The sequence below is a fragment of the Lemur catta genome, chromosome 11 (genome assembly GCF_020740605.2).
Source record: "Lemur catta isolate mLemCat1 chromosome 11, mLemCat1.pri, whole genome shotgun sequence".
Classification (NCBI taxonomy): domain Eukaryota; kingdom Metazoa; phylum Chordata; class Mammalia; order Primates; family Lemuridae; genus Lemur; species Lemur catta.
In genome coordinates, this window is record NC_059138.1 from 89,201,351 (window position 1) to 89,217,188 (window position 15,838).

The following is a 15,838-nucleotide window of genomic DNA, read 5'->3' on the forward strand; positions in this document are numbered from 1 at the left end:
TGAAGCAGGCTGGCAGGAGGTGGTGTGGGTTCTGTTTGGAAAACAAGTTAATATCCCAATCCCGAGCCCCATGACGGACTGCTACGATGTCATCTCAGCCAATTTCCCCTTCCAAGATAAAGCCGTGATTAAGCTGATCATACTCCTGTACTTACACCCTTTGTGCAGATACTGACGAACTACACTTGGCAAACAAGTTTGTGTTGGCCATAAGGTATGCGTCTCCACAGTGTCCCCTGAAACAGTCCATGACAAAACGACCTGACAACAGGTTAAGCAATCCACTTGTGTTTCGTAACGACCTCTCAGCAGCCCAGACACACGTTCACGCTGCCAACTGCATTGCAGTGCATCCAAGCGATTTACTATCAATTGAGGCAACTTTCAAGGTAATGCCAGATTTTTCATTCTATGTTTAATCCCACTCTAATGGAAAAATTTCCTGCATTTATCTTTTGGTAGTGGGAATAAGAGTTTCCAGTTATAATGTCAGCTGCAGGAAATGACATCTCAAAACTGTTGAGGAAGATATTGTCACTCAGGGTGTAGGAAGAAGTGGAACTTTTCTAAAAGAGAATAAAATGTTGAAAATGGAATGATTTTGATATTCCTTGATGCCTGCAATACTGTGTGGTTAACAATTGCATGTCCATTGCCCGGACAGAATCAACAATCAACAAGCACCCGGAACTTACACAGCTGAATCTCAGGGATGCACGTAAGCATCTTTAGAACAGGTCCCCTCCAAAGGTTAAAGTCTGAAAACTGTGTCTTAGAGTCCATCTGCTCAGGACTGGCTTTTGCTTAGGTGATAACTATGCCATCAGTAAGTACCAGGACACTACTTTACTAAATTCTTGTACATATTTGTACACAGAGAGGATTACCTGCTAATTAATTTTGGGGGAAGCACAGCTAGAAAGCATTTTAATGATGTTTAAGTAATAAAGTGCTAAATTTCTCTTAGAACAAAGAAATATGAGTATCTTGCTTTAAACATGAGGCCAATTGGTAATATTAATCTAAAGCAGTGGGGAAAGCATATTAGTTATTATTTGCTGTGTAACAAACTATATCAAAACTTCATGGCTTAAAACAAACATTTGTAATCTGTGCCTATGGGTCAGGAACTTGGGAGCAGCTTTTCTGGGCAGTTTTAACTTGGGGGGTCTCCCATGAGGCTGTGATTGAGCGCAGGTTTCAGTCATCTGAAGGCTTGACTGGGGACGCAGGGTCTGCGCCCAAGGTGGCTCACTACCCCACACCCCATAATGCGATGCTGGCGGTCGGCAGGAAGCCTCAGTTCCTCCCTGCATGGCCTCTCCATGGGCTGGTTGAGTGTCCTCCCGACATGGGACCAGCCTCCTCCAGAGAGACTGTTCCAAGAGGACCCCGCCTAGAGGCCAAAATGTATTTAACGACCTGGCTCTGGAAGTCACACCCCTTCATTTCTGCAAAACCTATTGGTTGCACCAGTCAGCCTTCCTCAGTGTCGGAGGGGAACCCCACAAAGGCATGACTACCAGCAGGCGAGGGTCACCGAGGGCGATTTCGGGGGCTGTAGTGACAACTATGCTTAAGGGGAAGCCAGGGTCCCTGTCCTGTGGTTGCCCCTCCCCATGTGAGGCCCGAGGGACTCTGCTCACATCTTCAGGGCACAGATGGCTGGACGTAAAATGGAAAGAGTCCTACATTGTTCCAGAAGATAAGTCCTGAACTTTTCAAAGCCAGAGCTCTGTCATGATTTCTGTGTCAACTCCAGGAGGGACCCCTCCCCATCCCCTACTCTCAGCTTTCCATGGTCTGGGCTGCAGGGGAAGGGGCCAGGCACTCCAGTATGGCTCTCATTTTCTAACTGAATTCTCCTTGTTTGACGTCAAACAACATAGAAATAAAGTTGTACTAAATAGTCTACTGTCACCCTTTTCTAGTCCTACTCCCCATAGGTAACTAGCTAGCAGTTGGATGCCTATCCTTCTGGCACTTTTCCTTATGAGCAAATGTAGCACATACATCCCACATAAAGAAAACTGGGCTTCATATTTTCATAAATGGAATAATACACGTGCATCAGTCCATGTCACTGATGGTTTTCTGTGTCACTGACTTTTGAACAAAACATGTACAATAAAATATTTTAATGTTGTATAATGAGGTAGTACAAGAACAGAGTCATGTGTTTATCTTTCCACCAAGGCCTTAGAATGAGGCCAGGGCAGAAAAGGTTTGAAAAATGTGGTTCTTTCTGGAAGCATTTATTCAGTGGAGTGTGCTGGAACTTTCAAAAACTGCAGAGATCATCTGGCTTCACCGGCCAAGATCCCCCAGGCTTGGCCAGAGAGCGGGGAGGGAGCACCTCCTGCTTCTGTTCATCATGACAATTTATAGAGCTGCTGCTGTGTGGCTCTTGGGGTATTTTTGTTTGGTACATTGTTTTCTTTAGCAAAACCCTCAGAAATGGATTCATGTCAATTTCAAATAACCTGAAAGGCAGAATTTACTTCAGAGCATGAGTCAGCACCAGAAATGGCCAAGCTGTGTCCAACGTGCCTGTGCCACTCTTCAACCCCACCAGCAATGTCGGGGTCCAGCTGCTCCACATTCTCACCAGCATTTGGCACTATCAGTTTTGTTTTTTTTTTAAGTATTCTAATAGGCGAGTAGTGGTATTTTATTTTCATAGTGGTTTGAATTTGCATTTCTGTGATAAGTAATGAAGTTGAACATCTTTTGATGTACTTATTTAGCATCTCTATGTCTCCTTTGGTAAACTAAAAGAACTGAAAGCCAAACACATCTGTCGCATCACTAAAGCCAAGAGAACAGACTCACCTATTGAAAGACTCAGGTTGGACTTGGACGTGAAGGCAAAAATCCAACCCTGGCTTGCATACAATAAGACGCATCTAAGACAAAGTGCTTTGGAAAGTTTCAAAGTCGAATTATGGCCAAAGATAATACCAGGGAAGTACAAATGAGAAAAATTAGACTTCAATATTTATATTGGAAAAGGCTGAATTCATGGCAAAATACATTAAATAAGACCAAAGCCAAAAGTATAGCGTAAAATAACTAAATGCATAGCTGTTAAGATTATCATTGCATCAGATAATATACCATTGACATTCATAGAGTGAAATTCTATTTAAAAATAGGGAAAAACAGAAACAAAGGAGTAACTGAGACTAATTCACCTTTTTTAGCCCATGCTAGATCCAGGGTAAAAAGAAATCCCAAAGATCCAAATCCCATGGAAGATTACTTTGTTACTTGGAAGATAACTAGCACTTGTAAAGGAAACTTTAAATTCTACTTTAGAGATCAAGATCTCAAAGTAAATTAATGAAATAGGGGTAAGGAAAAAGACTGGGACTTTTATCACAATGAAATCTCAGGTAATACATTTTTTAATTTACAAGCACCACTTTTAACTATTTATAGATGCAAACTAAGAATCAGTAATTATATGTTGATAATTTGATGTTTTCTGGTAAAATATCATTGTAATACATTGAAAGTTTACAGATAAAACAATTTAGTATTGTTTTATAAATATATACTCAGAACAGATGATCCAGACATGTGTGTGAGAATATTATGTGACAAAAGATGCATCTCAAATAATTAGGGAAGAGAGTGTTTCCTTTTTCTCTTTCATTGCATGTTCTTCTGGTTGATTGGCCACATAGAAAAAAATAACAATAGTAAAGCCAAGTCCCTATACCTCATGCCTTGCACTAAAATAAATTACAAGAGATCTAAGATTAAACTCTTTAAAAGTCTACAAATTAGCAGGAAAAAACACAGAAAAAACTTTTAAAAATCTGAAACAAAGTTGGGTTCTTATATTACATTTTTCACCAAGATAAATTCCAAATGGATTAAAGCAAGCCATAACAGTATTGGAAAGAAATATGGGTGGATTATTCTGTAAACTTGTCATAAGTAAGGCTTTTCTGTAACTCACAACATAGAAGCCATAAGAGAAAAAAATTAGACTAAATTTAAACTTTTAAAAACTTTGGCAATAAAAAAATGATACACTAATGAAAAAAGACAAATCGCAATTTCTATAAAAGATAAATAAGGGGCTAATCTTCCTATTATTTAGGAAAACCCCCCAACAAACTAATGGCTAAATCAAAAAAGTTCTTTAATGTTCATAGAAACTGGCCCTTCACCATACACGACGTGCTCAACCTCATTTAGTAATAAACATGCAGATTATAATGAAACTAACGTATCATCAGGTTTTATCAATTAATTTGTACAAAAGCACTCTACCCAAAAAATTGTGATCTTTCCTTACCAGTATATCAAAAGCACTTGCATTCTTTTTACAGATGTATAGGAATCTATTGAATGTATAATTTGTTTATTGGTCCTCAATGATAATGATTTGGGTTGTTTTTCAATCTTCTGCTACAAAGTGCCATGAACAACCTTGTACACACGTCTTTCTGCGAGTGTATCCTTCTATAGAGTAACTCTGTGGAAGGGAAGTTGCTGGTCCAATGGGGCACACACATTTGGGTGCTAACAAACTGCCCTCCACAGAGGATGTTCCAATTTCCTCACTGCCTTATCTAAAGTTTTCATACTTCTGGATTTTTGATTCATTTTCAAAAGAATCCTATACATCTGTAAAAAGAATGCAAGTGATTTTTTTATACTGGTAAGGAAAGATCACTATATTTTGGGTAGAGTGTTTTTGTACAAAGCAAGGAAAGAATCTAGATAAATTCTAGAAGCAGCTAAAAATAACTTTCACTTACAGTGGGGGAAAGGCTGGGTGGAGGATGGCAGGGTCACTGGGTATCTTTCTATGCCTTGTCGCCTTTGAAACATAGGAATGTATTATCTATTTGTAAATGGAAAATAAAAAGAGAACCAGAACCCATACTTCCCTGAGGAAGCAGCCCAGGCACAGGGAGACTCTGGGGAAGCCCCAGGCTGTCTGGTTGCGGGAAGTAGTTAAGGGCCCCCAGCAGGTGCTCCGTAGCTGTGCGCAAGCCGGGTACTAATGATAGGTTTTTAACTTCACGTGGATCATCTCAATCTGCAGGACTGCATTTCATTTCGCATCACTGCATTCTGTGGCTGCTGGTCCCCAGGCCTCCTGGCTTCCCTAAGGGCCGTGGCTATGGGTGTGGCTCTTATCAAGAATCCAGAAGCCTCGCTGGACAGGCCAGGGCGGGAGGAGGACGATGGATTCCCCGTGTCTCAGGACAAGACATTAGGCCCTGCTTGATGTCGGGCACAGGCTGAGAGCCTGGGACACCACGCCTGGGGCCTTCAGGCCCAGGCTGGGGAGATGCGGGGCTCAGGGTGTGGCCAGGAAGAGGGGAAAGGAAGTTCTGGGCAGAGGGGCTCCTGCACCCAACAATGGGGGTGTCAAGTGGGAGCTCTGGGTGAGGACGCTGAGGTCCCCAGGGTGCAGCCAGGGCCTAGCCACAGCTTTGTAGCAGCTCACTCCTGCTCAGGCCGTCTTGAGACTCCTTCCCCCTCCCACTTGCGCCACGGCCTGCCCCCCTCCTCTTTCCTGCTTGATCTGTCTGGATCCATCCCACTCCCAGCTGTGCCCTCCCCACGTACCTGCGCCCGCAGCTCCATCCTGCTTTCTGCCTGAGACCAGCCTCCTCTGCGCAGGCAGTTGCAGCGCCCACCCCGCTGGCCTCAGCGCCAAGAAATACCTGTGGACCCCCACGTGGGCCCAGGCAGGTGTGCAGGCTCCCACCTGTGCCCGAGTCCGCTTGATGACCACGTGGCTGCGCGGGGGCGGGTTCCCCTTGCGTTCCAGGCCTCCAGCTGGCTGGTTTCTCGTGGGTGCACCTGAGCCTGCGGGAGGCAAGGCTGGCTGGGGCCCTTGTGGGCTCCCCAAGAATGAGCCCCCCGTGGTGTACTCACTATTTCCCAAACACTGTACATGTGTTATCAGGACATCCTAAAGGAATGAAGATTATCACCCCAAGGCAGTCCGCACTGCCCAGGCAGCTGAGACCAAGTACATTTTCGTGTCCTGGAAAGCTGAGAGGGCCCAGAGCTGTTGAGCTCTGAAGTTTGTTCTGTTTCTGAAGACTCCTGGCAGGTCCTTTATTCAATAGTTCTCAAACTCGAGCTTCTCAGAACCCCCTGGGGGGCTTGTTAGAGCCCAGAGCACCGGGCAGCCCCGTCCTGACCGAGCGGGTCTGGGTGAGGAGCAGGACTGGCCTTGCTAACAACGCCCGGTGCTGCGCCGCTGCTGGCCCACGTGGCAACCCCGGCATTAACGACCGGGAACACGCCCCACGGAGCAAAGTAATGTCACCTGTGCTGATCCGCACTTGTACTGCTCCCCTACGCTCATACTAATCTCCAACGGCGGCGCGCTAAGCTGTTTTTGTGGAGGGAACTAAAAAGAAAGCGATAAGGAGGCTAGAACAACCAGAAAAATCTGTGAGTGTCAGACATAACCTCACCTTCCTAACAACCCGCAAGCAAAGCGTTTAGCATGCCCATTTTAATGGGGGGAAGACTGAGCCCAGAGAGGTGGGGCCAATTGCTCCAGTTCACTTAATGGCATTTAGCAGAACCGAAACAAAAACCCAGGACTGTCTGACTCCAAAATAAGTGCTCTTTACCCTTGCTGCTCTTTTTATTATTTTTATGAACTTTGCCACTAAGTTTCAAGGTGATTTTGGTGAATGAATTTTGTCACTGGCTCTCTCCTTTCTCTGTAAAATGAGGCGCCTTGTGCGGGTTTTCCAGCTCTGAAACATCTGCACACATGGGACCCTAAAGAGGGAAGTGCAGCTGCAGAGATCGGGGTGCTCGCCCCAGCCTGTGTGTGGGGTGCAGAGCCCCTGCCCACCCCGGGCGCTCACCTGCACCCTCTCGACTGACTCCTGGAGTACACAATCGGTGGCAAAAGAGGTTGAGTTCCCCGAATCCTGGGGTCTTCCGGAGGCTTCAGAGAGCACTGAAGCGGGGTTGTCGGAGAGCAGGCAACCTCCAGGGGACTCATTCTGGCCTGTCCCAGTTGGCACAGAGCAGGACAAAGTTGAGTGATCCACTGAGGTTTAGGTGCTGAAGGGGGCTGGCAAGGAGGCATCTTCTGCCCTCTGCCGGGGCTCTTGGAGCACAGCCTTTCTGGAGTGCAAGGCAGTATTAATATGCACTAAGCTGAAAAGTACGGATGACCTTGAGCCAGCAATCCCACCTACACAAACACGTTAGGAGACAATCAGACTTGAGTCCTTGCTTATTTTCTATAACTGATATCCACGGAGTGTTATCTTTAAGAGCCCAAACAGATGCAGTGTGCACAGCCAGGAAAAGGACACTGATGAAATCAATTAGGATAAACCTAAGAAAAGGAATACTTTGCGGTCAATAATATGTTTCTAAACACATGTATGTGCATGTTCACATATGTATACATACGTAGGCACACATGCATAAATACACTACAGACAAGATGTCTGTAATACATTAAATGAGAAAAGGCTGTAGAATAGACAGTATAGTGTGATCCCATTTTAAAAATTACACATGCACACATGCATACAAATATCCATAAAGGGACACATGGAAATGGGAACACTGATGATATCTCGGTGGCAGGATGTTGGGTAAATTTTAACATCACTTAATTGTTTCACATTTTTCTAAAAAGAACATGAGATGAGTAAATAATAAATGTTAAAAGTAAAGCTCCCTGAGCACACTCCATTCATTTTCCAGAGGAGGAAACTGAGGGCAGCGGAAGGGCGGGGCTTGTCCAAGGTCCTGGCATGAGTCAGGCAGTGGGGGCTGCTGGTCCCTGGTTCCTGGTTCCTGCTTCCTGCTCAGGTCTCTCTTCCCCGAGCCTTGTCGCCAGGGTGCGACTGAAAACAGAGTGTGATCCGTTCTCAGACTGGAGTCCTCCTGAGTTCCTTTGGACAGCGTGAGCCTTAGCCCTGGTCATGAGGCCTAAACAGTCCAAGGCAAGGATGACGCAGACACACACAAGTGTTTGTCGGAAGAACCACTTGGCCCCTGAATAGTAGCTGGCACAGATGACCATGCCCTGGTCCCCCAAACCTGTGACTTTGCTCTGTTGCATGGGAAAAGGGACTTGGTAGATGGAATTAAGGGTCAGACTTTAAAATCGGGGAGTGTGGTGGGCAGTCTGAGGACAGCAGAGTTTGCTGTGGCTAGAGGGGGCCCGAGGGCAGGAGAGGGAAACAGACAAGGTGGGAGGGCCACCGGGGTGGGACTGTGCAGAGTCTCGCAGAGGACAAAGAAACTGCGAAGACTTTCCCTGAAGGCCCTCCTGGGCACAGGGCCAAGTTCAGGGAAGAAAATGGCGACTACCATGACCTTCCCTGTTTCCCAGGTGAGGAACCCCAACCTCTCATAGTTTATTTTCTACCACAAGGACTGATATAGAAAAATCTAATGTGGCAGGTACTATTCCATTTTCCAATGAGGAAACTGAGGCACAGAGATGTCACGTAACTTGCCCAGGGTCACACTGTTGCTAAGGACCCAGCCTGGACCCCAACATCCAACACGATGTTTCTCAATACACTAGGCCGCCACCAGGGTGCCCTGACCTCCCGATCCCCAGGGTTCTCCAATCTCCTGACCCTTAGGATCCCCCCAACCTTATGCTTACCCAGAATTCCACTGACCTCCTAAACCTCTGGGTTCCCCAGACCTCCAGACTCACAGAATTGCCCTGACCTTTAGGTCCCCGAGATCCTCCAACCTCCGGGCACTTAGGCACACTGGTTTGGGCGCAGCGTAAGGCTCTTTTGTTTGTGTTTGTGAACAACGTAATTGGGAAACCGAAGTGTTTTTCCTGAGTCATGTTAGCCTGGCACGCGGCACTGCCAGTCAGGTACCCTCAGCACTATCGCTGGGCAGCAGCCCAGGGAGAAGCGTGGGGGGCGGGGCAGAGTGGCCCACGGGGTGCACAGGGGCCCTGGGGGGCTCCAGGCCTGGCCTGCAGCTCGGGTTGCCACGAATGTACCCCCAGCCTCCTGAGTCCCAGCCTAGAGCCTGCCACATTCCCCTCAGTGGACCCCAGAGAAGCTCTGCAGCACAGAATCCCAAAGCCTCCCTGTTCAGGACACACAGACTCTGAATGCACGTGGCATCCAAGTGCAAGTTGCCTGCTTGTGCGTGTCTGCCAGTCAGCCACGTCAAAACCACGGTACAGTTATGAATAGTGCCAGGGCAGCGGCAGCAGGACTGGGTGCAGAGTCCAGCTCTTGCCGTTTTCCTGGCATGGGCCTTGGAGGAGACACACAGCCCTGGACAACAAGAGCCCCTCACAAGGTCTTGTGATAATGTGTAGAAAATCCTCAGGACAGCCTGTGGTAACTCGACAATGGACAGCACCTTCTATCCCTGCAGCTTCTACCCACTGTCACAATCATGACTCTCCACCCTGTCCCCTCTCTGCCCCCATGTCCATCAAACGCTCGAGTGTCTTCCAACTCCATCACAACGAATGACATGTTTTCTACACAACTAATGTGCTCCAGGTTGCTTTGGACCCCAGGATATAAATAAATGGCTAGTGGCTGATACTCTTTGTAAAGAGGGGAGAAAAAACCCCATAAACTTCATTAATAATCAAATAAGTGCAAAATACCCTAACACAATATTGCTTTAAAATTACTGCATTCGCAAACACAAAAATGTCAACATACAATACTGGTGATGTTTGGGTGAAACTTGTACTCTCAAACATTGTTGTTGGCAATGCAAATTGGTATGGCAAGGAGGTTATCCTGCGAATCTAGAGCCTTAAAAAGTCTCAACCTGAGTCCTTGAAATTTTATCCTGAGGAAATATCACAAAGGAAGACAAAATGAAATTGACTGCAGCAATATTTGTAATGGAGAGAAGTTAGAAACAAAACCACAGTGCAAGTCCCCCGCAGTAACATAGTATGCTCCCAACAAACACGGGATTTGCAAACTGTGACTCCAGCTCCCCAGTGTGACGTGCACACCCTGTGGAGTTGAAGGCACCTCGTGTGACATGCACACTGTGCCTCAGGGAATGAGACTCCCTATCTTCTTGTCTCAGGGTCATTGCTGCCTGGCCGTGTCATCCTGCAGAGCTCGCCTGCAGTGCCTCCAGCCGTGCTGTGATTTCCAGCCCTTGTTCTACGTCGGTGTGTGCAGCGAGTGCAGCAAGGGCCCGGCCGTGGAGAGTAAATCGGTGGCCCCCTCCCGGGGTGAGAGAGATCTTGCTGGGCCTCTGCGCAGCCTGTTCTAGGTGGGGGGAGTGGCAGCCCTGGTGTTTGCGTTGGACTGATGGCCTCACAGGCATATCGAAGTCTCTTGCTGAGAGTAACCCCAAGTGCAAGTGTGAGAGCTGGTGAGGCTGGAGGGCATGGGGTGAGTTCACGGGGCCAACCTGGTACAGCAGCTTTCACCTCACCGAAGTCATGGACACTTTCCCCCATCTAGTGCATTCAGGCTTAAGCAAACAGCACCGTGCCTGGTGTGGTGGAGTCCTCCCGGCTTTCCCGAAGCCTGAGCAGGGGCCCAGGTAGGCACTGTCTTCTATCGGGTCGCCTCAGGTTATGTAGGGGCAGTGAAGGCTCCCGTGGGGATGAGATGCACACGTCCTCCTGGGGGAGAGCAGCAGGGAGCTCCGGTCTCCGGGTGGCTCCTCCGCCACCCAGGCCCCCTCGCCACCCGGCTGCAGCAACACTCGCTCTGCCTCTTCATTTCTACCGTCAAATGTACCTGTTACCCCCGACCCTTGAACGCTGCATTCCTCACATCTTATGGGGGTGCTCTGGTGCAAGTGTGGGCCCAGGCAGACTTTGTGGGCTCCTGGCCTCAGCTTGAGCCTGCATCAGACTCCCAAGGGGGGCTTGTTAAATCACAGGGTGCCAGGTGCACCCCTAGATGCCAGAGTCTGGGGTTGGGACAGGGCCTGAGGACTGGCATTTCTACCCAGTTCCCAGCTGACTTGGCACTGTCTACACCACCACACTGTACACAGACGTGAGCAGTTGGGAGGGGTCCGTGGCCCAAACAGCCCTAAGAGAAAGGACAATGGAATATGTCTGAGCACCTCGCCTGTGTCTGACACTTAATACCAGCCCCCTTTAACCCAACCCCAAAGGCACCCCTGAAGGTGAATGCGTCGAGGTGGCCTGGCTTTAAAGGGCAATACTGAGATTGAAACCCTGGTCTTCTAACAGGGCCCCTTGGGCTCTGGCCGGGCATGATTGTGCTCCCCCTGTGTTTAGAATCTGGGCTCTGTTGACGTGACAAGAGCTGGGAGAGTTTTCCACTTTGATTATCGGGAAGCGTAGGCGGGAGCTATTTTTTCCAGCCTTGTCTTCAGTTTGCTGAGCGGCGCCCTTCATCTGCTCAGGACATAAGGGCAGCAGGCCCGGCCTTTGCATGGATTTACATCATCCCGTGTTGATCATGGAACAGAGGTAGAACATCTTTTTGTTTTTCCCCCCAGGTTAAAAACAACTTCCCTTCTGGGGCCTCCCTGGGTTGTAGCATTTCTTCCCTTTGAAACTCCGACTTTGCCCTTGACTCTTGCATTATTTTTCAGAGCATGGATTGCCCAATTTTCTGGCTGCTGGTGGGCAGGTAGCACCTGCATGAAGGCAGAATTGGAAACAGTGGGTGACGGAAGGTTTCGTGGGGTTGCATCATCCTGGGGCCCCCAGCTGCCCCTGGCAGAACAGGCCCACAGTGTGGCTCAGGATGACAACAGCTCCTGTTTGTTCAAGTGCTTTCTTGTGCCAGGCACTCATCACCCCATCTTACAGGTGAGGAAACCAAGGCCCAGAAGGGTTATGCATCATAGTGGAAATCCAAGGTGTGAGCACAGGGAGTCTTGCTTCAGAGCCACTGTGCTCCTGCTGTGTCCCAGCTTCCATGACCTCCCTGTCACGGGCTAAAACAAACTCTCAGAGTTGCGTTCTTCCAGGGCAACAGCCAACATTTTTCATTGCAGTGCCCACATGAAAAGGCAGCTGGGTTATGAAGTGCCACCAAATTATTGGCAGAGGCTGGGTGCACCCTGTTCACAGGCGCCCCCTGGAGTTACACAGTGGGATCGCCACGCTCTGTGCCCCTTGCCTTTTTGGAGCCCCTGACAGTGGTTTCCTCTCCTGTGCAGCACAGAGAATTACAGTGGGGTAGCTGGTGACTGTCTCCTGGTCCCTTGCTTAATGCTATTTTTGCCCAGTTGACTTAATACAAGTTCCATATGTGGCACTGAAAGCTTCCCATATGTATCCCCAAAACCACTGTTCAACCCTGTCCCCCCAAACACACCTTCCATGGCCCCTGCATACACATTTTTGGCCCTACCCTACACCAAATGCCTGCGTGGTCTGGAAGGAAGAGTACAGGCTTTGACTCAGGTACAGTGAGGGCTTCGCCCCCAGGTGAGGGTGAGACCTACAGGTGTGCCTGGTTTGGCACCAGGTGCCTACAGTGCAGTAAATGTTACGAGACACTGGCCACCCTCCCTGCCCACTCCTGCTCTCCTGCCCTGGGTCCAGGTGCCCTGGCTCTGGGATTCACAGTCGCGCATCAGATGGGGCCGTGTGTGCTGGTCCCCTGTGCATGCAGCCTGGTGGGACACCACACGCGTGCGCACACACACACACACACACACACACACACACGCACAGGCAGACTTTCAAGTAGCTCGGTTCTTCAGCATGACTATAACCAGTATGTCACAACGTTCTGGGAATGCACAGGGCCACCGGAGTCTACCTGGGATCGGGCAGAGGAGAGGACATCTCCTGTGGTCCCAAGGGGTGGAGACAGGGTTGAAGGGAGGGAGAAAGAACACAATAAGATACAGCCTAGCCCCAGAATGGCACTCAATCTGTGGTGGTCACAGTCCCCTTAGAGATGCTGATGGCCTCCCAAAGACCACATGGAAACACAGGATCGTGCAGGTAACCCCAGCGAGTCTGTGGGCCCTTGAGCCAACGCGTGAGCCTCCCCTAAGCCCCTCTGGGCTTCCTCACCTGTCCCCGCTGCAGCCATGGGGCGCTCTGCACCACGGGGCCAGCCCATCTGAAGCATCCCTCCACATCCCCTTCCGGAGCCCTTTTCTTTCCTTCCTGCGTTTATCATAGGCAGCAGTGATTTGTTGACGTATTTGCCTGTTGTTCCCCCTCCATCTTTGAGGGTGGGGCTCCTTCTCCTCCATGGCTGATTGGCAGCTTCCGTCTGGGAGTCTGGCCAGCACTGGGAAGGGATGTGGGAATGAGGGGTCCCCAGGCCTGCTCCCTCCCTGGTGTAAGGATGTCTGCTTTCTCAGCCTGCTCACGCCCCATGGTGGCAGCCTGCTGCCTTACCAAGGGTCCAGACCCCTTCCCAGAACACCCAGGCCGCTTTGTAGCTGCTCCCTGCCTCTCCAGCCTGTTATTCCAGCCCCCAGCAGGAAGAGCTGCTGGCTGTTCCCTGGCACACCACACTCTTCCTGGCTCTCTGCCCTCCCCCCGCTGCTCTCTCTGTTCACTCACACTGCGCCCCCATCCCTTGCTGCTTAGGGGAGTCCCACTTACTCTCCAAGATCTGCCCTGGCCAGCACATTCTCTGAGAAGTTCCCCGGACACGGCTAGAGAGACGCTGTCATCCCACCGCACTTATCCTGAGGGTGAGCCCTTGCCAGACCATCCTCCTGCAAGATCGGGGGCGGAGGGGGGTCAGCGTAGCTCCCCTCTGCTCCACGTGGTCACTGTTGGGTGAGGGAGAGTGTAGACAGAAGGACATACGCACCATGAGGGGAAGCTGGAAGGAAGGGCAACTCATTCTGACGGGCGGCCGAACGAGGGTGGCCCATATCTCGGAAGAGAGTCCTGGGAGAAAGAGCTTCTGGGATGGACGGAAGAGGCCATGGACTTGATAGATGAGGCTAACAGGGCGATGGAAGTCCAGGCACCACCAACAGCAAGACCGACGTCTTGGGGGTGTGGAAGGGGAACTGTTTTTTTTTAACGCATTGGGGAAGGGGGACATTAAAGCTGGAAGATGAGTAGGAGTCAGGAGTCACAGGACCAGGATTAAGGCTAGGTGAGCTCAGGCGCTGAAATGTAGAGTCCACGGGCCTCTCTGAGGGCTCAGTCTGCACTTCCTGGCCCTGGGAGATGCACCTCCTTTCATGTTTCCCCCTGGGTGCTCCCCCCACCGCCTCTCCCTAGTCCCAGACAGCCCTGGGAGTTGGGCCACTGGGAGCACAGAAGCCAGGCCAGGCTGTGACTTGGGGCAGGGGCAGTGGGGCCTGGGGATTCCTGGGTGCACCCAGAAATGGCCACGTGTACAAGCAGCCACTTGGGCTGTGACTCTGACCTCACAGGGCAGGGCCGCCCACCCCCACACAGGATGGATGGGGCTGGAGGAAGGGGCCTGGCTCCGTTTGTGTTGACAGAGGGTCAGGAGTAGGAGAGTTCTGTCTCGGTTTGGAGGCTGTTTCGTTTGCCGTTGCTATGAGGCAAGCAGTGGAAACATTTGGGAAATCGATCCCTGAGGGAAAGAATTTCCACTACGTGCAGAGCAAGTGAGACTTGGGGGAGGGAAGGCAGCATGGGTGCTGGGCAAGTGCACAACTGGGTGAACTGTCCAGGGCCAGGCACACTGCCTGGCACAAAGCAGGTGGGCCCCAAGTGTTTACCGAAGGACTGCCTCTTTCGTGTGTTTCATTAAGGAAACATTTCTAGTGTGGACACACTGCAAATCAAGGAAGTCAGAGAGGAAATTCAGAACACACATTCTTCTTATGGAAATGAAATTGTTTAGGGACCTATGCCAAGAATAATGTTAAAAAATTCAGAATCATTGGTCGGTTCCTTAATCGGACACTAAACTTTGTAAAAAATAATGACAAACACAATCATAACTTCCAACTACAATTACTGCCGTGGACCTGACTGTGATTGTCACAGAGGAAATGCTGGAGCCATTACTATTTAGAGACGTTACGGGTAGACCAAAGCCAGCCTGGCAAATCCAAGTCACTTCTCCAAGGCCAGAGAACCAGGACAGTGACAAGAAAAGGAAGTAGTAAATTAATTTTAATTTGGTTATCCTTTAGATAGTTAGTGTACCACATATTATCAATGCATGCTACCAATCCAGAGGGTTAAACCAGCTGTCCCTCAGTCACATAATTTCACCAGCACCCACAAGCAGACATTGCTATCAGTTTCCTATGTATTCTTCTCAAGACATTCAATAAATTTAGAATCAGTTATATATATATATTCGTATTACTTCTATTGTATACTAACAATAGCATATCTTTTATCTTCTTATTTGTACTTGCAGATTTTACTTAATTTGAACAACTTTACTTATCTTGGAAATATTTTCCTACCAGAAAATCAGAGCTGTTAACAGCAGCCTATTTGCCAGTGAAAGGGTGGCCCAGGATTTATGTGCCTGGCACCTAGCAATGGACATTTCGGGTGCTTGCAATATGGCTTCAGAATAGAGATTGTGATCTCTCACATCCATCTCAGTACCAGTAGGACAAACAGCCGAGGGTGGTGTTGTTAGCACAGACCCTCCTGACCCAGCTTCAGAATCCTAGGGCTGTCACTGTTTTCACCTGGCCTTACAGCTACCCTGCAGGGAGCACCAGTGATCATTTCTGTGAATGTAGGAATGACTCAGTTGGAGTTTCTGCAACGCCTGTGTTCAAAGCGTTTTAGCCAAATTACAGAGAAAGGCATTTGCTCAGGGCTCACTCCTGGTGAGCAGGACTAGGTGACAGGCGTCAGGAGTGTGAGCTCCTGTCCAGGATGTGCCATCACAGCCTCTGTGACTTCAACCTGGCAATGTCCTTCCTTCTCCGGCCT